General features: G+C 42.0%; 2 long non-coding RNA genes across 8 annotated transcripts in view; one reads left to right on the forward strand and one right to left on the reverse strand.

Annotated features, from left to right (window-relative positions):
* Positions 1–361: 361 nt before the first annotated feature.
* Positions 362–24,485, forward strand: LOC310673071. 6 transcript variants are annotated; one of them, XR_014508803.1, is made up of 6 exons: positions 362–1,043; positions 1,688–1,814; positions 17,514–17,707; positions 21,755–21,847; positions 22,843–23,007; positions 24,178–24,485. It is a non-coding gene; the product is annotated as an uncharacterized lncRNA (long non-coding RNA). The 6 variants fall into 6 exon arrangements; XR_014508804.1 differs by lacking the exon at positions 21,755–21,847 and adding an exon at positions 22,201–22,430; XR_014508805.1 differs by lacking the exon at positions 21,755–21,847.
* Positions 6,578–25,519, reverse strand: part of LOC310673089 — a 63,590-nt gene continuing 44,648 nt past the window's right edge. The window contains exons 2-5 of one of the 2 annotated variants that reach the window (XR_014508834.1): positions 9,455–9,495; positions 9,031–9,066; positions 6,771–7,013; positions 6,578–6,662 (exon numbers count right to left, since the gene is read on the reverse strand). This is a non-coding gene — a long non-coding RNA (uncharacterized lncRNA). Of the gene's footprint in view, positions 6,663–6,730; positions 7,014–9,030; positions 9,067–9,454; positions 9,496–25,519 lie in introns of those variants that run through there. The other variant, XR_014508835.1, reaches the window with a different exon arrangement.

Raw genomic sequence — 25,519 nt, forward strand, 5'->3', positions numbered from 1 at the left:
GTAAATGGGAATGAGAGTTTAATTCCCACAAGGCCTAGGGCTGCTTGTCTGTAATCAAAATTTTAAACCTATACTGGCCAAAATGCTCAGCTCCCTCACCTGAACAATACCCTCTCCTTTTCTTCTTCCCTATTCACCTTTGTGTCAGCCATTCACACAAATATATACTTAAGACTCAGTGGTGAACATCAGGCATGAATTGTGAAACATATATTTATTTGGGGGCTGAGATGATGGTGGTCATAATTTACTGGATTTCTTTAAAATCTGCCTTCCACCATAAGGTCCCAGGACAGGTAAAAGTACAATATAAAAATACAACATTAAAATCAGTTAAAACAATTTCAAATAAAAAGTGTGTGTGTGTGTGTGTGAAGGTGCCAGACATACCTCTGCAGGGAGGGATTCCACACCTTAAGGCAGTGATGGCCAAACTTGGCCCTCCAGCTGTTTGAGGACTACAATTCCCATCATCCCTGGCCACTGGTCCTGTTAGCTAGTGGTGATGAGAGTTCTAGTCCAAAAACAGCTGGAGGGCCAAGTTTGGACATCACTGCCCTAAGGAATGCCCTCTCTCGGGCCACCCCATTCTCATGTTCTGACGGTGGCAGAACCTCCAAGATCTCAGCACCTAAGACAGTCTAGAGGTGGTCCTTCAGATGTTTGAGACTTAAGACATTTAGGGCTTTAAACATTAACATTAACAGAAATGAACAGACAGTCAAGTGCAGCTATTTACAGTAAAATGGGGTCTGTGTGAGTTCTAAATGAAACCTAGATTGATTTGGGAGCAAGGTGAAGACAGAAGCACACATTGGGCTTATCCACACTTACTGTTTGCCCCGCTGTTTCTAGGCACAGGCCCAAACGTTAAAGCTCTGTGTCTGAGTGCTCTTTAGAGCTGAAGCACAACAAATGAGAAATTGGGTTTTCTGTGCATTTCCGTTTGCTCCAATTCAGCGGTAAAGAGTGGGTTTTCACAGGGAAAGCACCAGAGAGAGAAACACACACTCAGACACAGAGCTTTAAATTCCAGAGGAAAGGTAAATGTAGATAAGCCCATTATGGTAGTGTTGTGATTCCCTTTTGGGCTGGCACAGAAGAGAAGACTTAAATTTTTCCCTAGTGCAAATTTCCCACCAAGAATCCGACCACCAGCTCTATTTACACTAGCTGAGATAAAATAATAATAATAATATAATAATAATTTATTATTTATACCCCACCCATCTGGCTGGGTTTCCCCAGCCACTCTATAAAAGCACTTGCAGGAGGAATTTTCAACAATAAAATGAGAGGAAAAGCCATTAGAGACCCAACTCTCCTACACCAGTCACTCAATTCATATTTCAGCCATAACAACTATTTGTTTTATCTGCTCCTATTAAACAACCACATTATTCTGTCCCAAGTTGAAGAGAAGACAGAATCCTTTGGCGTTCATAGAGCAATTCCTTAGTTTGATGTGCAAACATTTTTTCGTTTCTCTCCTGTCTAATATGGCTACTCTTTTGGAAGTCTTTATGACATTCATCCTGCTCCCATACAATACTAAACCCATGAGCTCAAATGTAAACAATCAAAATCCATGGCCCTTTGCCCTTCCCAGAGAGCTTTGTACTTTAAAATCTCAAAAAACAGAAAGGGATAGAGAAAGAACAAAAACTATACTTTCCTTTTATCACAGGATTATCAAGGCTTGGCTTGTGGCTTTAGTGCATCTGAGATTGGCATCTTAATGCTAAGCAGGTAAGAATCAAGCTGTGTGGAGCATTCACATATTGGATTCAGCCAAGAGAGCCATATAGTTGTAGGTAAGCTATCAACTTTTAAATATCTCTTAATGTTACATTCATTTAGAAATGTGCTCTTAAGCAATTTCGCTGTAATCCACCAGGCCTTCTAGTTTACATTTATCCGTATAGGTAAAGAGATTTTGTTTGCATTTAGTAATGATTCAACCATTAGTTTGATTGAGCAATGGCTAGGTTTTAGTTATTGGGCAATTCATTCGACCATTTCTGAAAGTGTGGCTATCACTCCAGCTTGTGCAAAGGTGATGATTGTGTGTCTTCTCGGAGGTGTACTGGAGGAGCAATCATTTCCTCCAAGGGTGCTGCATGGAACAACAGGCAGAGAAAATGCCACGATTGAAAATCCAAGCTGCAGCAGAGTGGGAGATGAAGATTGGCAAGATTTATGAGGCAACTGCATGAGATAGAGAGAGAGAAAGAGTCCAGGCAAGATGGCTTCACTGATCTCACTGATACCACTAATTGAAAGACTGCTGCTACCTAATTACTGGAGCTTTGGCAGGGCCTTACATATCTAAACTGCCTTAAACTGGGATAGGACACTGGTTCTTCCAGCTCAGTATTTTCTAAATGCTGACTGGCAGCAGCTCTTCGGGGTTTCAGAGAGAGGAATTTGCCATGACAGGTACATGACATCTGCAGCTGATGCAGGGTGAACCAAAAGAATGGACTCTCCTGATTGGACTTGTGGGTGAGGCCCGCCCTGACTGGAGGGTCCAACATGGCTGGAGGTGGATGGCACCAGGTGACCATTCCCTTCCCCAGCCATGCAAGACCAACCATGGCTGCACTGTGTGGCAAACACACCTTCCTCCCAAGCCCCAGGTGAGCGGCTATTCCTACTTGAAGATGCCTACTTGAAGATGCCTACTTGAAGAACAGATGGTCCACCAATAGCTGCAGTTACTTCCTAATGATCCAGCAGTGGATTGTTGAGACACTTCCTGTTTCAGTGGACTGAGTTGCAGATGACCTATATTATATAGGATTCTAAGGTAATGTTCGCCTATAATATAGAGGACATTTTCAGGGTAGAAACAATATGCAGTACTTAACATTTCCCTGGGTGCTATTTTTCTTGGCAAACCCTTCTCTCTATTTCTGAGAGAAAAACAACCCAGAATAAGGTTTTTTGCAGAAGAAAAGCAATATATGAGAGAAGAGTTAACGAAACCCCTCCTGCCTCCTACTTTTCCATTACGAACACCCTCTCCACTTTGCATTGGATATTCTGTGTTTTGTCACCAAGCATCTAATTCCAACCTTAATGGATATTTTTGAAAGTCAGTAAGTCACCCCAGGTGTTATATTGAGGAAATGTATGGAACTGTTGAAAGAATAGAGACACAGAAAAGCATATGTACAAAAAAGGTTAATAAAGTAAGATATTTCTTTGCTTATCTTTATTATATTGTCAAGGTTTTATTTTGTAGGCTTACATGACTGGTATTACAACTATTCCTGTGACAATAGAAGGTGGTAAATTCAATAATGACTATTCTTCCTGAAATTGTTTTGCCCCAAACAGGAGATGTAGCATTTAAAGAGGAGCAGATACAAAACTGTGACTTCTATAGCGGCATTTGGAAAAGCAATTGCAAAGGCAGACAATGTGGAATGGAACAGAATGTGTATTATCTTTTAATAAGATAGAATGGCATATGGACTCACTGAAATTTCTTTATACTCCTGGAGTTTCATGGACGAAACAGACTGTTTGGTGAGCTATAGGTTTATATGTGCGCACCAAAGTCTACACTGGCAGTAAGGTTTGCGCTGGTGCACTATTTACAAGGTGGTTGTCAGGAAGGAGGAAGACCATCTGTGACCACACAAAAGGACTAATATTCAAATAATAGGTACCTATCTTTTAGGAACATAAGAACCTGCCTTATATAGAACTAGACAATTGGTCCATCTAACTCAGTATTATCCACTTTGCTCAGGACCACAATACCTCAAGGACTGCCTTTGCCCATATGAACCAACCTGGACACAGTGATCATAATCTGAGACCCTTATTCATGTGTCTCCTCTATGAGAGGTCCAGAGAGTGGCAATATGAGAATGGGCCTTTTCTGCCATGACTCCCCACTTGTGGGATGCTCTCCCCAGGGAGGCTCGCCTAGTACCTTTGTTACATATATTTAGGCAAAAACATTCCTCTTCTCCCAGGCCTTTGACTAATTAAGCAATCTATGGCCTTTTAAACTTGGCTAGCAGTGGTTCTTCACATTTCAGTTTTTCAGATAAGGGGCATTCCCAGCCCTATCTGGAGATGCCAGGGACTGAACCAGAAATATTTTGTCTACAAAGCAGATGATGCACCACTCTTGGAAAGATAATGTTATAGAAGACTCTTTAACATTTTATATAAAAGCACAGCTCCAATAATGCATCACACTTGCGCTTCCACCTTACCCTTCTGCCTTTACACTGCCACCCCAATATGAAGTACTAAAGCCCTTGGGAGACTAGCACATTGCTTAGCAGATCATAGCTATAACAGGCATGTCCAACTTCCAAGAGACTGTGATCTACTCCCGCTATAAAAAAAGTTGGCAGTAATCTACCAATTTCTTGGGGGGGGGGATCAACTCACAATCAACAACGGACACACACACACACACCCCACGATCATGATCAACCTGTTGGACATCCCTGTCCAATAATAGTACTAAGAGGATTTTCCATAGCACAATTCCCTGTGTTTCCTATCAGGCCACTATGCTTAGTTCTTCCCTTTTGGAGCTGATCCACTGATACACAAGGGACTAAGTGGAGCATATTAATTGTGAGCAGCTGTCTGAATTTGTCCCCACTGAGTTCATTGTGACATGCTCCAGGTTAATGTATAAAGGATTGCAGCCTTCGTCAACAAATGTCTGGGAAACATATTTTCTCCTTCTTGTCTCAATGATCTGGTTGTGACATCACATTACATGACCAAGCCCCAGGCTGATGCAGTCCCACTTTCCCTTCTCCAGCATGTAAGGAGTGGATCAGAATGTATCACTGTCGTTTTCAGTTAAGTACAGTTTAATGTTTTGTCTGAAACCTTGTTGGTTTGTTCCAGTAAGTTATAGTTAAGAGCAGCGATGTAAGACGGCATTGTTTTACATTTCCCCCTGTATTTATCACATGCAGCACTGCTTTTGCTCCGCCCAACACTACAGTATTCATTTTACTGTCTGCTGTGGTGAGATTATGGGAATTACATAAATTCCACTGCTATCACATTATTCTACCACATTCATTTTGATGCAAAGGAGACACAATGCAAATGGCGGTGGGATGGGTAATCAGTTATGTATCATTTTCACACCAAAAGCAAATACTGATCAAATTCACTGGATTGATTTTTGTTCTGGATGTGGGGTGAATAAGAGAACATCAACAATTTCTGTTCCCATTTCTGTTTTCGTCCATATTCTCCAACATTCCTGGTTAATCTAACCACAGTTTCCTCAGCTTCTCACATAATGATAAACTGCAGTTAATTAAAAACTAAACAAAAGTATGTAAAAGCTTCTCATCTCTTCCTTGTGTCCACACTGGAGGATGCTGGTGGGCCTTTGCTCATGTACATCAGGCTAAAATATAAAACTCTGTCCAAACACAACCAATGAATGGTCTGCCAAATTAATTTCTGATTTCCAGCCTTAAACTATTTAACAAAGCAAACAGAAGTATTTTTATATAAAATTCTTAATTGTAACCAGGTGCTCTCACTATCTGAAGGGATGTGATCATTTAATTCAACATGAAAATGTCACTATTAATAAAGATTCTAAGCAAAGATATGTGTAGCTGGGTGCTTAACTAGATTAGTTTCCAAACCCAAGGCAGATCTTCTCCATCTTCTTTATTAATAGTAAAGGTAAAGGGACCCCTGACTGTTAAGCCCAGTCGCGGATGACTCTGGGGTTGCGGTGCTCATCTCGCTTTACTGGCTGAGAGCACCGGCGTTTGTCTGCAGACAGCTTCCGGGTCATGTGGCCAGCATGACTAAGCCACTTCTGGTGAACCATAGCAGCTCACAGAAATGCCGTTTACCTTCCCGCTGTAGTGGTACCTATTTATCTATTTGCACTTTGACATGCTTTTGAACTGCTAGGTTGGCAGGAGCTGGGACCGAGCAACAGGAGCTCACCCCGTCATGGGGATTCAAACCACAACCTTCTGATTGGCAAGCCCTAGGCTCTGTGATTTAGACCACAGTGCCACCCGCTTTATTAATTTGTTGTTGTTGTTTAGTCGTTCAGTCGTGTCCGACTCTTCGTGACCCCATGGACCAGAGCACGCCAGGCACTCCTCCCCTTCATGGATCACTGCCTTGCCGTGGCGAAGGGGCTTGAAGAACTCAGAGAAGCTATGAACTATGCCGAGCAGGGCACCCAAGATGAACAGGTCATAGTGGAGAGTTTTGACCAAACGTGATCCACCTGGAGCAGGAACCGGCAAGCCACTCCAGTATCCCTGCCAAGAAAACTCCATGGACAAAGACAACAGGCTTTATTAATACCTGAAGGCTAATCATACTCCAGAGACTGGGTGAAGAAAACAAAATTTGTACAATATGTGGCAAATATCATTTATCCAGGGATCTTAAATTTTTCTGCATTTTATGCAATGGCACATTCTTGGTTTTTACCATTTGCAGAATTAAAGTAATTCCTGTAAGTGACACATGTGCAAAGCAGCAAGTACTGACAATGTGGCTCCCTCCAGATAATAGGATTTGGAATCCAACAACATCCCTGACCACTGGGCAGCACCAACAACTTTTGGAGGACAACATGCTGGCTGCTTCTGCACTACAGAAAGTATGAGAGGACAAGATATATACTGCAGCATAAACATTCAGTCAAATTAGGCAAAGAACAAGCATCAAGTATTTCTTTGGTGTTCACTACAGAAAGTATGAGAGGACAAGATATATACTGCAGCATAAACATTCAGTCAAATTAGGCAAAGAACAAGCATCAAGTATTTCTTTGGTGTTTACCACCAAAGTGAGGAACCTTGTAAGTAAGACTTTCACAGCAGGTATCCACACTAGGTGTGCTTGTCCATATAACCTCAGAGCAATTCTTGTGGCATCAAGTGCATCTTCCAAGAAGCAAACTGCTGCTCCTTTGTATGTCATAAAAGGAACTAGTTGAGTAGGCGGTAGATTTCTCCTTGACCTCTACAAAACTATTAAAAATAAAAATAAAAATCAGGAGTTGGGTTACATAAGAGGTCAAGAGTTCATTTCTTCTTATTTTATTATTAGTAATTTATCGTTCAAAGGGCAATGGGCCTCAGCAGAAATTAAAACTTTAGTTGGACACATCTCTGAAGGACCAGATGGAATTACCATTTTAAGTGGAAGCAAATAAGATGAGAGGCAGACATAAGAAGTCCGTTCATTACAGTCTCAGTGATTAAGGAAGCGAGACTTTTCACCAGAAGAAAGAGCTTTGGTGACTGAAGCCCTTATTCATCTACGTCATTGTGTAATTTAAGCTGTAAGCTTGCATCAATCTGTTATACAACAGGCACTTATGAAAAGACTTGCTCCAGAGTCCACCGGCTCCCAAGCCATTTTAAAGAGTTACTAAAAGGCTTCACACCAGGAAAAAAAATGTTCCTATATTTTCCAAGACTGAAGGACTGTGCTAGGACATGTATTAATTTTGCACAAGAAAGAAATCATTTAAAATTTACTCTTGCCTTCAGCAATAATTAATGATGAAGTAACTATTAATGGGACCTTTGTGGAGTATATATCCCACCTGTGATTTCTAAATTCCGTATTAAGTGTAACGTCTTAAAGGAAACTCATATTCTGAAAGGCAACTGGCAATTTTTGTTGGAAAAGCAGAAACATGGGGATATTTCTGTTTTGAACTATATGGTTAGCAAAGATTCTTCATAACATACTAGGAGAGAAGAGTAGCATGAGCTGCTTTTATGCCCATATGAGTTTTAGCTGATCTAATAACCATTCCCTTAACTTCAAGGTACCCCAAATCTGTGACTCTATTTTCTTCTCCATATCCAAACTCATCTCCACCTTTCATAGGGGACTTTATGTTATCCCCAAAGGACCAGAGATGCTGATGGAGACGGGTTTGAATGAAAACTTGGGGGACTCATAAAAGCTCACTTCAAGTGAGAAGAGAAATTTTAAAGCCCACAAAGTATTCTTCAGCATGGATCAAAATCTGAGCAGGAGAAGAATTACTAACCCCAGACATCTGCTAGTCTGCTTAAAAGTCTTCCCTGCTAGTCCCTGACTCCCCAAACACTTCCCTTTACTTACCTGTCAAGCAGTAGCAGCAGGGAAAGTGGAGGAAGGATACTTCCCCCCTTCTCTTCCTTCTCCATGTCACCATGATGTGCTAACTTCTCAGTAGTGAGCAATGGGTTCCTGAATCAGTCAGAATGCTATCTCCTAAAATGAGTTATTTGGGGATACTCAGTTCATGAATTAGCCTCAAAGCTCACACCATTTTGAGCTTCAGGCCTTGGCCTGCTCCAGATACATGGTGAGGCCCTGGAGGCCTTACAGATTCCTCTGCCATCTTCATTATACCAAAACCTATTTTCCAACAACAGCAACACAGAAAGAATGGGAGCACTTCCCCATGGGCCTTTATTAGTAAAGGTCCAGTCGTGGCCGACTCTGGGGTTGCAGCGCTCATCTCGCTTTGGCTGAGGGAGCCGGCGTACAGCTTCCGGGTCATGTGGCCAGCATGACTAAGCCACTTCTGGCGAACCAGAGCAGCGCACGGAAACGCCGTTTACCTTTCCGCCATAGCGGTACCTATTTATCTACTTGCACTTTGACGTGCTTTCAAACTGCTAGGTTGGCAGGAGCAGGGACTGAGCAACAGGAGCTCACCCCGTCACGGGGATTTGAACTGCCGCCCTTCTGATCGGCAAGTCCTAGGCTCTGTGGACACGCCACCCGTGTCCCATCGGCCTTTATTAAGTGTTTCTAATTTTCTCAACAGGTTTTGTGTAGACACAACCAGCTACCCCTCACTGTGAGTTGGAAAGGCAAAGTACTGGAGGGGTTAGAAAATGGGAAGTTTTAACATGAACTAATTCCAACTCTTGTTTCATTTCAAAATGTTAATGAAGTTATAGTATCTAATCCTGAACAGCAAGTAAAGACTATCAAGAGTATCTTATCCAAAGCACTTCCTATATTATAAGCACTCACCTGTTCAATACTCCCACGTCCTCCAATCAAGTATCACTGTAGGGAGTAATCAACACAGCTCAAGTTAATTTAGGACTTTTTATCCATACAGTATTAATTGCCACTACAAACAGATTAGAGATAGCTACTTGATAAAACTCATAGATCACTTTGTTTCAAGATTAGGGGCATGCATGTGTTCTGCCCAGGGAATAGAAATTACCCTTTCTTTGCCCTTATACATAGCACACAAATTACTCTTCATGAAAAAGATACACTCTGCTCTATTTTACATTGATTTATGGCTCTCTCTGCTTGGATTTCGTTTTAAAAATGACTTATCTCTAGAATTATTTTTGGACAAGAGAAATCCTTGTTGGAGACCTGGAGCTTTTGATGCATGGGTTAGCATCTAAATGAATGACCCCATTTAATGACAACTTGCCGAGAAATGCTGTGGAAGGGTTCTTCTACAACTTGTGTTATCTAAAAAGTTTGTGAAAAGATAGGTAGTAAGAATTAGTAAAAACCGCAGGAACTCTCCTACCTCTCAGCTGAGAACAGGAAGTTCTGGGTTCTAGCTCTTTAGCCGAGGGTAGTCCTCCCTGAGCTGCTGCTCTCCAAATGTTCTTGAACTGCAACTCTAATCTGCCCCAATGGTCAAGGATGATGGGAGTTGTAGTCCAACAACAACATGGCACCGGATCAGGGAAGGCTGGTCCTGGGACTCAAAGTTAAGTTGTATAAGGGAGGGATTGAAAAGGATGAAGAAAGAAACAGCAGTGTGATCACAGTGACTGGAAAGGACAGCAGCTCAGTGCAATACATGCATTGTTTACAGGGAGACCCAGGTTCAATCCCTGTCAATGCAGATTAAAAAGATTTCAGGTAGCAGGAGCTGGTACTAGTCAGGGTAGACAATAGTGGTCTAGATCAGAAATGGAGAACATGTGGCCCTCCAGATGTTGTTGTGCTGCAACTCTCGTAATTTCTGACAATGTTAGCTGAAACTGGAAGGAGCTGGAGTCCAAGAGCATCTAAAGGACTACAGGTCCCCCACATCTGAGCTAGATGGAGAAATGGTCTGTCTGGCTTAGCACAAGTAAGGTGCATGGGCCCAGACAGATAGTTTCTCTTGGTGGGCCAGATAGTGAGGGAGGCATACATTCCTAACTTAAAGTTCCCTCTCTCTCTCTCTCTCTCTCTCTCTCTCACACACACACACACACACACACACAAAGACAAGAGTGGAGTGGGCTTCCTTACGTGAATGGATTTTTAAAAATAGATTCATCCCATTCTGTCAGAGAAGCCACATATACTGGTCCCAGAACTAACAGGATATTTCATCTGTAAAATGCAGAGCTAAAAAGGATGAAAGAAAGATCTAACAGGACATTCATCTGTAAAATGCAGAGCTAAAAAGGATGAAAGAAAGATCTAACAGGACATTTCATGTGTGTTAGTGGTTAATTTTAGCTGCTGCTTTTAGTGTACCTGGGCTGTTTTTTAATTGGTGGGCTTTGTTTGCTTTAGTAGACACAGGTTGTATATGTGTAAATAATACCATATATCATAAAGGCATCACAGACTCTGCAGTGCCTCATTGTCCAAAAGGGAACACAGACCCTGGTAAGTGCTCCTGCTATACCTGAAATTCCACACTGCTCAGAGATTGGGGTGGCATGTAAAAATACGTTTTAAATGCCACTCCCCTGAGGGAGAGGTTCCTGTCTGTGTCCAAACCAAGGTAGGGATTTATTTTTCCTTCAAGTAGGAGGTCACAGCCAGGAGAGGGGGGACATCAATTGGGATCATTCAAGTATTCCTTTTGAATGCTTCAAACATTCCTCAGGGTTTTTCAGATGTACAGCAGGATTAGTTAAAGGGCACCACTGATTTTCAGGATGACCACCAAACGATTCAGCCATCTCTAAAAACAGTAGAGGTGTTTCTCTCCAGACTATTGTTTGGGAATCACTACCCCATACAGATGTGCCAACACCTGTGTTTTGATCATGAGGCCTCTCGTTACAGCAGCACTTCCTCTTTTTCACAGCATCAGCATCTCTTAACAGCCCTTAGGTTACCATTGTAATTCCATAATACAGGCAATCACTGCTGAGAGCATCATACTAAATACAAAAAGGGAGAATAATTGATAGTATTTATTTGTTTGTAATAGCCATCTCCAACACAGTGGTATACTGATTAGAATGAGTTATGAGCTGCTCCTAAGTTGTCTGATTATTATTATTTTTTCCTTTGAATTCCTCTCTGCGTACAAGTGCCTTGCGGCATCCTATCAGCAGGATCTAAAGCATGGCAGAGCTTCACTCCTTGCTTTCTGTAGCACTGCACACAGTCAGGTCTGCGGGGATTCTGTCAAGATAGATGTGATGAGTTTTTCTCAACAACAAAACAGAATTTAGCATTTTAAGGTGGCTTAGGCAGAGGAAGTAGAGAGCAACAGAGAAGCTGTGTGATGTAATGTTTAAGAACTAGGGAGAGCTGGGTTCCAAAGGCATCAAGCTCATTGGGTCACCTTGGGCCAATCACTTTCTCTCATCCTAGCAAGATTATTGTGAGGATAAAAAGGTAAATTCCTGCCATCCTGAGATCCTTGTAGGAAGGCTGAGATAAAACTGTAATGAACAGAAATGTACCCATCTTCTCTTCCAGGAGATGCCCAGTAACAAAATTAATATTGTCATAATCTAAATGGCAGGGGCCTAGCTCTGCTAACTTCTATATTTTCAAAATAACCAAGTACTCTACGGACTAGGAACTAATAACCCCATTCTTTGTCTTGGACATTAGTTAGTAACTAGCACATGGCTATGTATCTTATGTATCATGAAAGCTATATTCACTTCAACAGTTTGGGTCTGTGCAGAATTTGGTATGTCTAACACCATTAATCAGTGTGTTTAGGTGTGGCTAAATGAATAGTACCAAGCGGTGAGTGGCTTTCCTCCCTTTCCTCTTTCAAGTTCCAGCATCTCAGTGGTCCATACATTTGTGGTGTGATGAGAGAGAAGACATATTTTTCTCTTCTTCCACACTGTGAGCAAAAAGTATCACGTTGCTGGTGCTGCATGATATAAGAGTCACTCCTGATTTGCACAAACTTTTCCAATTTGGGGTTAAGGGATGGTTTGCATATGTCACCCACACTTTAAAAACAAACTGCAAACCAAATGAAACCCAATGTTTATTTCCCAGTTGGTGACTAGCCAATCCATAGAGTTTTATGAAAGTTATCACAGATGGAAGAAAATGCATTAATTATGTGATTCTGAGAACTCACCACCACCTCTCTCCTTGGAGAAAAGCTGAATCTAGTCCACTAAGGAAACATACCGGCATACTGTAGAGACCAGCAAGGTCTAAATGGACCTTGGGTTTATTAGATCCACAGTAAAAACTAATATAGCTTTGTGTTTCTATGATATAATGCTTAATAATTATTTGCTATTAAACAACACAAAATTAAAAATAATGCAAACAGAAGCTGTTGTTGTTGTTTTAAAAAAGTAAGCACATCCTATATACTAAAAAACTAATTTTCCAATCATGGATCCTAAGGATTGCATCAACACACAAGTATTATCAGGCTTGGAGAAAACTCCAAGGCTAGCAGAAATACTCCCATTAAAAAAATCCTAGGGGAGAGGGGACTTCCAAAGCAGCCCAATGAGGACTGTGTATGCTCAGTGGTCATAGAATGCAGCTAAGTACCTTATGGAACATAGGACACTGTCTCAGGCAGCATCAGACCATTGGTCCCACTAGCTCAGTAGAGTTTACAGAGGCTCTCCAAGGTTTCTGGCAGAGGATGGTTCAAGCCCTGGAGAGGCTGGGATTTGAATCTGAGAGCTTCTTCATGCAAAGCAGATGCACTACCATTCTGCTACATCCTTTTCCTCAAGAGCCCTGTCTTCTCTCACATCTGGTTGCCTTAGTTATAACTGTAGAAGGAATAAACGCTATACATTTTGGAGGAACTCACAATGAGAGCTAAAGTATTCCCTGATATTACTTTCACCAGTAATTCATTGTAAAAAAAATATGTGGATGGAACTACCAGAAAAGAGATCCAAATATTTCCTAAAACAAGCTCTTTCTTAGAGGGGCTTTGAAGAAATGCTTCAATGTCGCGTTCTATATGTATATATATTGCTGTGCACACTGTCAACAATTGATAAGCACTAACAATATAAATAATCATGTCTAGCCGAGTGTGAAAGTCACACATTTGAATATATGTTTGCATATGCAAAGGGGATTTCTGGCTTTAACTCAATAGAGGGCAGAACAAAGTTTCAGAACTCATGGAGAGATTTGCAAATCTTTGAAACAGCTGCTTTGGAAAAGAATTGACCAGGAATTTTCCATTCATGTCAAGTGGTTAGAAAGGGAGCACACACTTTGTGTAGTCACAATTTGCCAGTTTGTGTCACAAGACTCTGGAGTGTGCTGCAGTAGTTTCTGCTCATCTTGGTGCTAACAAGGGAGGCAAAACAAGAGGAAGGGTAACCAAATCAGCAGGAGTTTCATGTAGAATCAGTGGTGGCACCAGAAAAAAAAAATGAGGTGGGGCTTGGAAGAGACAAAGTATATTTTTAGGTGGGTGAGCTGTGTCGCACACATTAAGATCTCTGAAAGAAAATAGCACTATATGTTAATGACAGAAGCCAGCAAATAGGGGCAAGCTCCTTGTTTGGGGGGCACTTGCCCCCTCTGCTTCCCCCTAGTGCTACTCATGTGTATCACCCCATTCTCCAGAGCCTGTCCAGGAGGATATGATGATCAACGACATCAAAAGCCAATTAGAGATCAAGAAGTAGGAAGAAGGTCACACAAGCCCCGTCTACTCTCTGCAGAGGTCATGGATCAGGGCAATGAACTCATTGAGATTAATTTTCATCTCAGCCCATGGAAAGTGTTGCAATTAATATATGTCCTATGGGCTTTCCAGACAAAAACTGATCCAGAAAACCAGCCTCACATGAAGATTAAATTTAGGGACAGAACCTGGAACCTTCTGCATGTAAAGCGGAGGTTCTAACTGTTGAGTCACAGCTCTTAGTCCCCTTAGGTATGGATTGGATCCTAGAATCAGCACATAGCCACCAGTCATTGAGTTTTAATTCTAGTTTAGAATTCCTGGTAGCAGTTTCTTCCATTGGGAAAATCCTGTGTGACTATGAATTATGAATTTGCAAATTTGATTTTTCTCGAATGAGAGGGAAGGACATTAGCAGAGTTTCCAGTCTGATTCAGTTTGTGGCTCCAAGGAAATAGCTGGGTGATCAGCATAGCTGGCACATTATACATAGGAAAGAAGCAATGCTTCATATTTCATCAGCTTACCCCCCCCCCTTATACCTTCAAATGTTGTTTCCTGCATATTTATTTTTGTGCTGAACACCTGAAATGCCAAAACAGAGGAAGCAGCATGCTGCTGTACAAACAAGCTCTAGTTAGAGCTACTGAAAATAATGTAAATGGGCATATTCCAGAGAAAGTTAGGTATGGTTCCTGCTACTGTTACAATTCTGGTGGCTTCAAGGGCAAGGATGAGAAAGATTTTTCCAAATATTCTAGCCACAACCAGAGGGATAGTGTTAGTTCCATTCATGCTGGAAGACATAATTCTCTCCTCAACATGATTTGGTGAGGATGCCCTTTTGCACACCTGTGATTAATAGAAGTAAAAAAAGAATAAAGCAGCTATATGGTATGCATTGAGTGTAATGTGTACTTGGGTAGCTAGACTTCCATACTGCTGCTAGTTATCAGATACTTTCATTTTCTTTAGCATTTAGCAATCTCAGTGTCAAAACACAGCATTCATTGATTCATTCATTTTACTTGTATGCCACTTTTCCACACACAAATTCATGCTCAAAGTGGCTTACTGCAAAAAAGCAAGGATACATTTCAGAGAAACACCACACAACCAATTTCATAATAACATAGCAAAATAATAACATAGCAACAATTTCATAACATATTACCAACAATCGAGGAGTGCCAGGTGAAGATGATGGAGTATGCGGAGTTGGCCAAGCCGGCCGGTAGAATCTGGAACCAAGGTGACCAAAAATTTCAAAGAGACTGGAATAAATTTACTTGTTATATGAATAATTATTGCAAAAATGTGAAGACACTAGCAGGATTGAAATAAATCCTGCAATGATAAACTGAGGAACTTTTCATGATCAGAGAAAAGGAGATAATGTCAAATTTATTAAGATCAGAAAACTATAATTTAAAGTGCGAGTGTGTTTATTTGATAATAGAAAACCAGATGAGGGGTGCTGGGAAGTCTTACACTCGGCAGAGCAAAGACTGTGTTGTTGGTTTGTTAATGTAATGTTTGAAATGTTTTATAAAAAAGAAAATATAATATATATGTATATGTATATGTACACACACACACACACACACACACAATTTCATAACATTTGTGTTGTTTAGTCATTTAGCCGTGTCCGACTCTTGGACCAGAGCATGCCAGGCACTCCTGTTTTCCACTGCCTCCTGCAGTTTGGTCAAACTCATGTTGGTAGCTTCGAGAACACTGTCCAACCATCTCGTCCTCTGTCGTCCCCTTCTCCTTGTGCCCTCCATCTTTCCCAGCATCAGGGTCTTTTCCAGGGAGTTTTCTCTTCTTATGAGGTAGCCAAAGTATTGGAGCCTCAGCTTCAGGATCTGTCCTTCCAGTGAGCACTCAGGGCTGATTTCCTTCAGAATGGATTGGTTTGATCTTCTTGCAGTCCATGGGACTCTCAAAAGTCTCCTCCAGAACCATAATTAAAAAGCATCAATTCTTCGGCAATCAGCCTTCTTTAGGGTCCATAGCAAAACACAAATATAATAACATACAAAAAGTACATTTTGATTCTATAAATTTTAACAAGATTATATCGCAACATGCAGCATCCAATAGCAAAATTAACATGGGGGCGTCTGCTTAGTCCTAGAAATACTCCTACTGAGATGTTACTCATAGTCCCTGTCTTGCATCAGAAACATCCCTTCCAATATGTTACTCAGAATGGTCAGCCTGGTGCTGCGGAGCCTCCCTCTCAGCATTAGTATTGCCATAGCTTATTTGCATGGAGCTGGGTAGGAGGGCAGGAGGGCAATGAGGTTGTGGTTGCATGGATGCCCCAGCACTGGATTGGCAATGCTGGTGTTAGGAAGGTGGTTCTGCCCCAGCATGGCAGCCGTTATGGTCAAAAGTTATGAAACGCATTACACCTATTTGCCAAGAATGCAAATAATGTTTACGATATGATTCAATAAATGTCTACCTCTCCTAAAGGGCTCAAGCCTGGTAGCAATAGAATATGGGAAAAAATTTTATTAATCTAACAGTTAAACATGCAAAGGCCCAAACCAAGCAGCTTAACTCTGGCTCTTTAAAACCCATCAAGATGCAAGGTTCTTGGAAGATATCAAAACAAGTTATTTAGATAAAGGTAAAGGGACCCCTGACCATTAGATCCAGTCGTGACCGACTCTGGGGTTGCGGCGCTCATCTCGCTTTATTGGCCGAGGGAACCAGCGTACAGCTTCCGGGTCATGTGGCCAGCATGACTAAGCCGCTTCTGGCCAACCAGAGCAGCGCACGGAAATGCCGTTTACCTTCTGGCCGGAGCAGTACCCATTTATCTACTTGCACTTTGACATGTTTTTGAACTGCTAGGTTGGCAGGAGCAGGGACCGAGCAACGGGAGATCACCCCGTCGTGGGGATTCAAACCGCCAACCTTCTGATAAGCAAGTCCTAGGCTCTGTGGTTTAACCCACAGTGCCACCCATGTCCTAAGTTATTTAGAACATAGCTTAAAACTCCATTGCAGGAAAACTGGGAATTCAGAAGTGGGTGCATTCCAATAAGCTGCATAATCGTTGCTCATTACCATGTTGCCAATTTAATGGTAAACATAATGTATGAAAATGCAAACTGCAGTGGGCAAAACAACAAAGTAGCCATTGATGTGATGCCTGGAAGCCTGCCCTCTGCACATCCTTTAAACAGATCCGACTGATGTTGTTTTAATGCATCTCTTGGCACAAGAGCTCCTCCTATTCAGATAGAAGCCTTTAAGCAAGAAGAAATACTTCTTGTTTCTTTTGCACCCACCTCTAAACAATTTCACAGGAAGGAAGGAGGAATACAACATGGCCATGTTTCAGGTCACCTTTGAGTGGTCTGTTAATTCACTGTATCCTAGAAATTCTTTTAAATGGTAAACCGCAGCACATGAAAAGCACTAACCTGATTAAACATTTCCTTGACAGTTATTTCCACTGGATCCAGGGAAATGTATGAAAAGAAAGTGTGCCTCTTGCTATTAATTAACTTTGTAACAGCTGTACCAAGTGTATATAGCTAATCTACAATAATGTAATGAAACAGCACTGTCATCTTCTTGATGCTAAACACAAATATTTAACTGCCTTCCACTTCTTACCCCTACATTGTAGGCTAGCATAATGAGAGGCCTCTGACAGTCAAAGCAGTCTTCAAGAAACCCTTTTCAAATGGGTGGAGGTGACCAATTTTGAGCTGTGCGTGCAGCCATTTCAGAACATGTGCTTATTCCCTGAAGCACTGTGATGTTTGAAGATAAGAACCTAGGACAGAAATCCCTGCTGTGAATGGATATGGGAAAGTGGAGGTAATCAATCATATACTGTTGTTTGCTGGTTTTTGAGTGTGCATCCTGTTAATATAATCTGCATTTCTTGTATTTGTGTTCTTTGTGTTGACATTGTTTTATAGGTTGCGTTGTATTTGTTCATTTCATTTATTTTGTAAAGTGTGCAAAGGAACTTGGTTGATGGGCAGTCTAGAAATGTAAGTCATCATCAAAATCATCATCCCAGCCTGCAATTGATGCCTATCACAGCTAATGCCAGAGGCATGAAAAATAAGTTTTGCAATGTTAGTTTGGGCTAATGTTCAAGGGGATGCCCATCTAATGTACAACCAGAACTTAAGTGCCCTCTTGCCAAATATAACAAACTTAAGTTTTGTATAGTTTACTGTGGGCTGTTCTTCTTTACACAGTTGCCCAAATCTGGTTAGCTTTCTTTTAAGGTCAATTTTATTAAAGGAGAGTAAAGCCTGGTGATTGGCATTGAACAATATGGACAACTCATGATTTCCAATGGAAGGGGGAAAGAAGGGGAAGCCTTAAAGGTAAAGGTAAAGGGACCCCTGACCATTAGGACCAGTCGTGGCCGACTCTGGGGTTGCGGCGCTCATCTCGCTTTATTGGCCGAGGGAGCCGGTGTACAGCTTATGGGTCATGTGGCCAGCATGACTAAGTCACTTCTGGTGAACCAGAGCAGCGCACGGAAACGCCGTTTACCTTCCTGCCGGAGCAGTAACTATTTATCTACTTTCACTTTGACGTGCTTTAGAACTGCTAGGTGGGCAGGAGCAGGGCCCGAGCAACGGAAGCTCACCCCGTCACGGGGATTCGAACCGCCGACCTTCTGATTGGCAAGTCCTAGGCTCTGTGGTTTAACCCACAGTGCCACCCACATCCCCTGGTAAGGGGAAGCCTTACCAGGAATTAAATCATTAATATATAAACTAAATAGAAAAGGCACCCAAATACAGCCTTGTTTCACTCCTCACTTGATAGGAATGCATCTTGCAGGCCTAATCTCACTTGCAAGGAATTCTCTTGGCATAGTACTGAATGAACCAAAGTATTTATCGAGTAGTAGGTCCTGCTTCTTCCATGCATGTCACTCCCATGAAAGTAAACATATTTCAGCTTGGGTGGGTTCCATAGCAGGAAAAATACAAAACCAAATTCTCCATTTGGAGCATTTTCTTGACAACAGGACATTGCAACAGTCCTACAGATTTTTGTTTTACAAAACAAATCCACATAAAGTTTAAGAAGTTTTGGCAATGTCACCGGGAATGGAAGGTGCTGTTTCCCAACCCAGTGCTCATTGTTTCTCCAGGGAAGCTGAAATGGTGACCTTGGTACTCGCGTTATTTCATGAAATCCATCAGGCTGCCAAATGCAGTTAGTGAACAACCCTATCATCTCATAAGTCTTGTATGACTTGTACAAAGTTTTGAGCCCCTATTCTCCATATTTGGGGAAAGCAATTATAGGACTGTCACGAGGATGTGAAGTGGTGCATGGAAAGAGAGAGGCTTCAAGGAGTTGGGTATTGCAGGCACGTCCTGGCTGGGATGTTTGAGTGTGCAGGTTTGATAATCCTGCTGTTCGTTTCAAGCTGAGTTTGCTTTTTGCTTATTTGTTATTAGCTGAGACTGCTATTTTTTTCCCCCTGGCTATGGCTATCTGACCAGGAAAAGTGTGCAGAAGAAATTGATAGATTTGTAAGCAAGTGCAGTGGAAATCATAATAATCACTTGCAGATTGATGCAGGTTCTTCAAAAAGCGCTACTTCAAAAAGCAGTGGTGAATGTCCAGGAAGAAAATGAAAGGTTTGCTGCAAGAAAATGTCTATTCAAGGGAGTAAAGGGAACAAATTCTTTAAAAATGGGAACTTTCCTGCCTCAATTCCCAAATGCTCAGAGACATAATGAAGCTTACCATATTTCTTAAGAGGCAACACTTCTTCATGTATTCATCAAACAACAATGTAGATGAGTGACTTGCAAACACTCGTATTATGGAAATGATGCGTTCAGCATTGAACCGTACCTCATATGTTTGACAAAACATAAAATGAAATGTATTTCCTATCTGAAGAATTAGGAAAACAGTGTTTCATGGAAATATTTTTTCTTCCAAATTCATTGCTCACAAGCATAATATTTCAAAAGGATATATAAATTCAGTGCAGGCGCACTGAACGCAATCCACTGACGATTAGTTGTGCTTCAAAAAAATCAAGTATTCATTTCAGCCTCATTGATTGTGCCCTGTCCATTCATTTTTTTAACAAAATAATCACCCAGTGAGAGATAATAGTAATGCTAAACTAGAATTACTGTGTTTCACAAACATTTCTCCACCAGAACATCTAAAAGCATTCACTTCCAACAGTTTGTGAGTGGTTGCTTTGAAGCTGTATGTTCAGGAAGTATTGCTCTCAATCTGGATGGATTTCATTCACACTCAGTCGAAATAAATTTAAGAAATTTAAAAATGTCCAGTAGCACCTTAGAGACCCACTAAGTTTGTTCTGGGTATAAACTTTCATGTGCATGCACACTTCTTCAGATACACTGAAACAGAAGTCACCAGACCCTTATATGGAGTGGGAGGGTGGGGTGGGGGTTTTCTCAGAAGGGTAGTAGAAGATGGGTGATTGACTCAATGGGTATGGTAAACCTGTTGATGGAGTGTCTAAAGCTATTTTTGGTCATCTGCATACTATCCCTTGCTTTTTCCTGTAGGACTAATTGCAGTCATTAACAGTCGTCAACAGGTTTACCATACCCATTGAGCCAATCACCCATCTCCTACTACCCTTCTGAGCAAAACCCCACCCCACCCTCCCACTATATATAAAGGTCTGGTGACTTCTGTTTCAGTGTATCTGAAGAAGTGTGCATGCACATGAAAGCTTATACCCAGAACAAACTTAGTTGTTCTCTAAGGTGCTACTGGACAATTTCTTAATTTTATTTATTTATTTTGACTGTGTCAGACCAACACGGCTACCTACCTGAATCTATTCACACTCGGTGATATTGTGAGTAGACTTGAGCCAAACCACCATTGAGTTGGTACTCTGAGGTGAATTGGGGGAATATGGAGCACAAAATTATCCCCCTGCCTCACACCCTAAACTTGTCATTAATTTTCTTCTTTTGTGGCTGTTTAAAAACTTCATAGTCACAGAAAGAGCAAGCCTGGAGGCACTGCTCCACATCTCCACAGGGAGATACCACTGCACCTTCAGAAATAAATTTGTGTCCTCCCAGTCAGCTAGCACATGCATTTTGATTGTGATTTTTTGCATAGAATATAGCTGTACAACTACCACAAGCTCCTAGTGGATGGGCATGCCAATGTGGAATGGGGGGGTGGGGAGAGTGCTGGGCTTGAATGAAGCAGACTAGGATTCAAATGGTTGACCTGTATCTCTTGGCTATTGTTGTGCTGGAATAACATGGTAGTTTCTACATGTGCCATCCAATCTCCTTCAAAGAAAGTGCATGGTGCAAATCTGATACCCAATGAATAATTGTCTTTAGTGGTGTGCAACACTATCCCTCACATATCCACTGCTGGAACTAATACATGCATGCATGTGACACAATGTGAAATCAACTGCAGTTACATTCCCAAGAAGGCTGGCAAAGTAGGTGCTACTTGTCAAGGGTGTTCTTGTGCTGCGTGAGAACAAGTGACTAAAAATACGCAACGTACTTTGTTAATGTTGCTATCACCCTGTTCTTGCTAGAGCTTCAATGAAAGTGAAACTGATAAGTACATTTTCTAATCATAGGGTGTAAATGAGCATCCAGCTGAGAAGTTCCCATTTCTCGAGATGTGCTACATCTGTGGGAGCTGACTCAATTGCCAGAGACTTCCGTTTGCTAGGGATCCTAGAAGTTCGTCCTGAGCTGAAGCTGAGTGCTGCTCATTCAGCCTCAGCTATAAATTGAGATTCCCAGCACTGAAATAATTGTGCGAGAGCCCAACATTATGTTTAAGTAAATTAAACTTCAACTATGTCAGATAAGTTTGAATTAAACTAATACCCATTGTCAAAAGTTTCCTTTTGCAGAGCTAATGTAAACTTGCTAAGAAGTTAGGAAGGCTCTCAAGCACAACACATTATGCAGATAGGACGGATTCCCTGCCATGGTGAGCATTTCAAAAGCAGAGATTTAACACTTTGGGACACACACTGGACTGGACTGGATGATTTCCCCCCATCCCAATGTGTGGAGGGTACATGTGAGTGTGCTGGATGGGAGGAGAGGGTCATTGTGCTCATGAAATTATCACCCAATACAGCATGTTGGCTTGAGAAACCTACAGCAGGAGTGGGATGCCCTTTTCAGCCTGAGAACTGCATTGCCTCATGGGAAATCTTCCATGAGCCACATGGAAGTGCTAGACAGGGCCAGAGGCAAAAGTGGATGGAGTAACCCTTGTATAATAGGCTGCATTGCAACGGATGATAAAGGTTCCTACACACATCTCTCTCCATCCAGGGAAGCAAGAGATGCTATCGCAAGGAAAGGCAAAGGCACCTGAAGAGGTTCCATGGACCAGTGAGGGGTGGGGTCTCAGAAGAAGGGGTCCAGTCTGTAGATGCAGCACTGCCTGGGGAAAGTCCTGAAGGCCAGATAGTGAGGCCAGAACTGAGGATCCTACCCCTGACCTAGAGCAAAGAAGAAACCAAAACAGATGCAACATTTTAGCAATGGCTTTTTAGCTAAGGGTGGGACTTTTTATCACCTAAATACAGTCATGCAGAATATTAAAATTGGGGTGTGTTGGTGGTACACTTTTCAGCACAAATGCTTCCATCTTACATCAACATTATGCTGCACTTAAGAGGCTACAGGTGAATTGGTTTGGCATGGTAATAATCATAAACATGATTTTATTATTTATATGCCACCCATATGAATGGGTTGCCCCAGCCACTCTGGGCTGCTTCCAGCAAAATATAAAAACACAATAAAACATCAAACATTAAAAACTTCCCTGAATAAAGCTGCCTTCAGATGTCTTCTAAAAGTTATATAGTTGTTTATCTGTTTGGCATCTGATGAGAGGGTGTTCCACAGAGTGGGCACCATTACCAAGAAGACCCTCTGCCTGATTCCCTGTAACTTCACTTCTCGCAGTGCAGGAACCATCAGAAGGCCCTCTGGGCTAGACCTCAGTGTCTGGGCTGAATGATGGAGGTGGAAACACAGAGGTTGCTATGGACCAAGGCCTAGCAGTCACCATCTACAGCTGCTGCATTATTTTGTTCAAACTGGCCCAAGAATATACAAGGACATCAAAAGGTAAAGGGGCCCTTGACTGTTAAGTCCAGTCGCGAACGACTCTGGGGTTGTGGCGCTCATCTCGCTTTACTGGCCGAGGGAGCTGGCGTTTGTCCACAGACAGTTTTTCTGGGTCATGTGGCCAGCATGACTAAGCTGCTTCTGGTGAACCAGAGCAGTGCATGGAAACACCGTTTACCTTCCCGCCGGAGTGGTACCTATTTATCTACTTGCACTTTGACATGCTTTTGAACTGCTAGGTTGGCAAGAGCTGGGACCGAACAAAGGGAGCTCACCTCATTGCAGGTATTCAAACCACTAACCTTCTGATCGGCAAGCCCTAGGCTCTATGGTTTAGACCACAGTGCCACCATGCATATGGTGCTGTCTCAAACTGTCCTGTATGGACTTCAGCAGGTTGCTTGCCATGTTCCTTTCAGAAACAATAAGGCCAAATGATACAGCGTTGCATGGCGCTCACTGGTTTATACTTCTTTGCTAAAATATGATCGCTCTCTGGTGCCGAAAAGGCTTTCTGCTGCCAAGTCTATCATCAAATTAAGATGTAAAGATATTGCTGCTTTATTCAACTGGATGAGCCAGGCCTGGCCCTATCCTTAGTCACTATGAATTGAGATGCCTCAGGCTAAAAGCTTTGGGCACCAGTGCTTGCTAAAGAATAAACTGCCAGTAGTAGTTGTTGTTGCTGGGAGAGAAGTGGGAATTAGGATTTTAAACCTCAGTCCTGAAATGCCTTGCGATGTGGCATCTATTCCAGGGTCAGTCAACCTTTTTATACCTACCGCCCACTAATGCATCTTTCTTGATGGTAAAATTTCCTTACCGCCCACCAGTGCTTGATGGAAGAGAGAACTCAGCTTGTGCCGTAGAACCCCCTACCGCCCACCTAGAATCCTGAAATGCCCACTAGCGGGCTGTAGGGACCAGGTTGACAACCCCTGATCTATTCAATCTGCAACAATGTCTTCACAGCATGTACAGAAATACCTTTTGTGGTATGCAGAGCTACTCATGAAACATGACTTAGCATCTGTGGTGGGAAGTGGTTTTGGTTTCTTTGGCTCTTTTGCCCTGATGAGCTTCTGTTTTGTTTTTTCCTGTGTGAGATAAGTTGCTTATTTGTTATCTGTGAATTTGAGCCAACTGAGTGTCTTGTTATCCTTTGGGCAGAAGCTCAAACATTCGTTGCAGGGCAAAATGAGAAAGGCTGCAATCAGATACATACTTAAGGAGGAATGTGCAGGCAGGCATAGGATTGGAATGAAATTCTTGTTTCAAAAGAGAAAGCCTTCACTGTCCTGTTCCTGGCGTAGTTGTGCTCCTGCTGCATGAAAACGATACCATTAATTACAAAATAGGTGGCAAATTCTGCCAGCCAAATAAAACCTCTCTCTCCCTCTCCCTCTATCTTCTACTCCTGCAGTGTTTTGCATAATTGTTATTCCTTTGACAAATTACTATAAACACATTTACAAAGATTTGCTGTTGTTTGTTTGTCTTTATGGCCAGTTAAAAGAAAACCTACTCTCAATGCTTACGTGATTTCTGACCATCAACTGTGCACATACAGTGACTCACATATTTGATGGCGCTCCAGACCTCAGGAGTCTCCCCAGGTCAGCTCTCACCACCCTGGCCTGCCCCATCTGTTAGTGGTTTTTCCTGGAGAGGATGCTTCCAATGCCTCTTGTTTGCCCAGATGGTGGATGGAGTGCGTGTGTGCGCACACACGCGCGCACACACACACACACACACACACAAGCTGAGTCACATCAGTAGCCCTGCTCATCTGCCTCTCTCATCATTGACATACATTCCCTCAAATGTCACCCAAAAGGGAATACAGCCCTCTTAAGAAAGATTCCCCAGCCCAGGGCTGTATGCTCTCTGTATGAGGAGTTGCTTCTGATCTGTTACATTTTTTAAAAAAATAATAATCCTATTTCTGGCGTGACAAATTGACCTGGCTGCTCAGCCATGCTCAGGCTTGAGCTATTTTGATATGAGATCATACCTCAGCCATTGGACTCTTTTATCAGGCCCTGTCCAAGTGAACTGATCTCTGATCAGTCATTTGACTGATTAATTCATTGTTAGCATTATCCAATCAGCTGTTCCACCTTCTGTGCTTGTCACTTTTGGATAAGCTGTTTGTGCAATTAGTAGTCCTTTTTACAGCCGTTTTACCAGGCTAACTGCTCAGCCATCACCCTTGATTGGCTCCTGTCAGAATATAATTGATTGCCCTTTCCCATTCTTTATTCTTACAGTACATTCTCTCTCGCCACCCTGCTCCCTCTCGCTTGCAGTCTAGCTCTACTGCATTCTAATCAGGACCTTTGGCTGCTTTATTCTCAGGTCTAAAAAATTAAGCTTCTTTCTTTGGTTCTTTTGCTCTTTCTTTGCTCTCTTTTTTGTAAGTTGCTTATCTATTAAAAACAATGTGCAATTCATAAAGGATATATTTTCATACAGTATAGAAAAGGTCAGAAAACAACAACAAATTCAATCA

The sequence above is a fragment of the Podarcis tiliguerta genome (genome assembly GCF_965153285.1).
Source record: "Podarcis tiliguerta genome assembly, chromosome: 2".
Classification (NCBI taxonomy): Eukaryota; Metazoa; Chordata; class Lepidosauria; order Squamata; family Lacertidae; genus Podarcis; species Podarcis tiliguerta.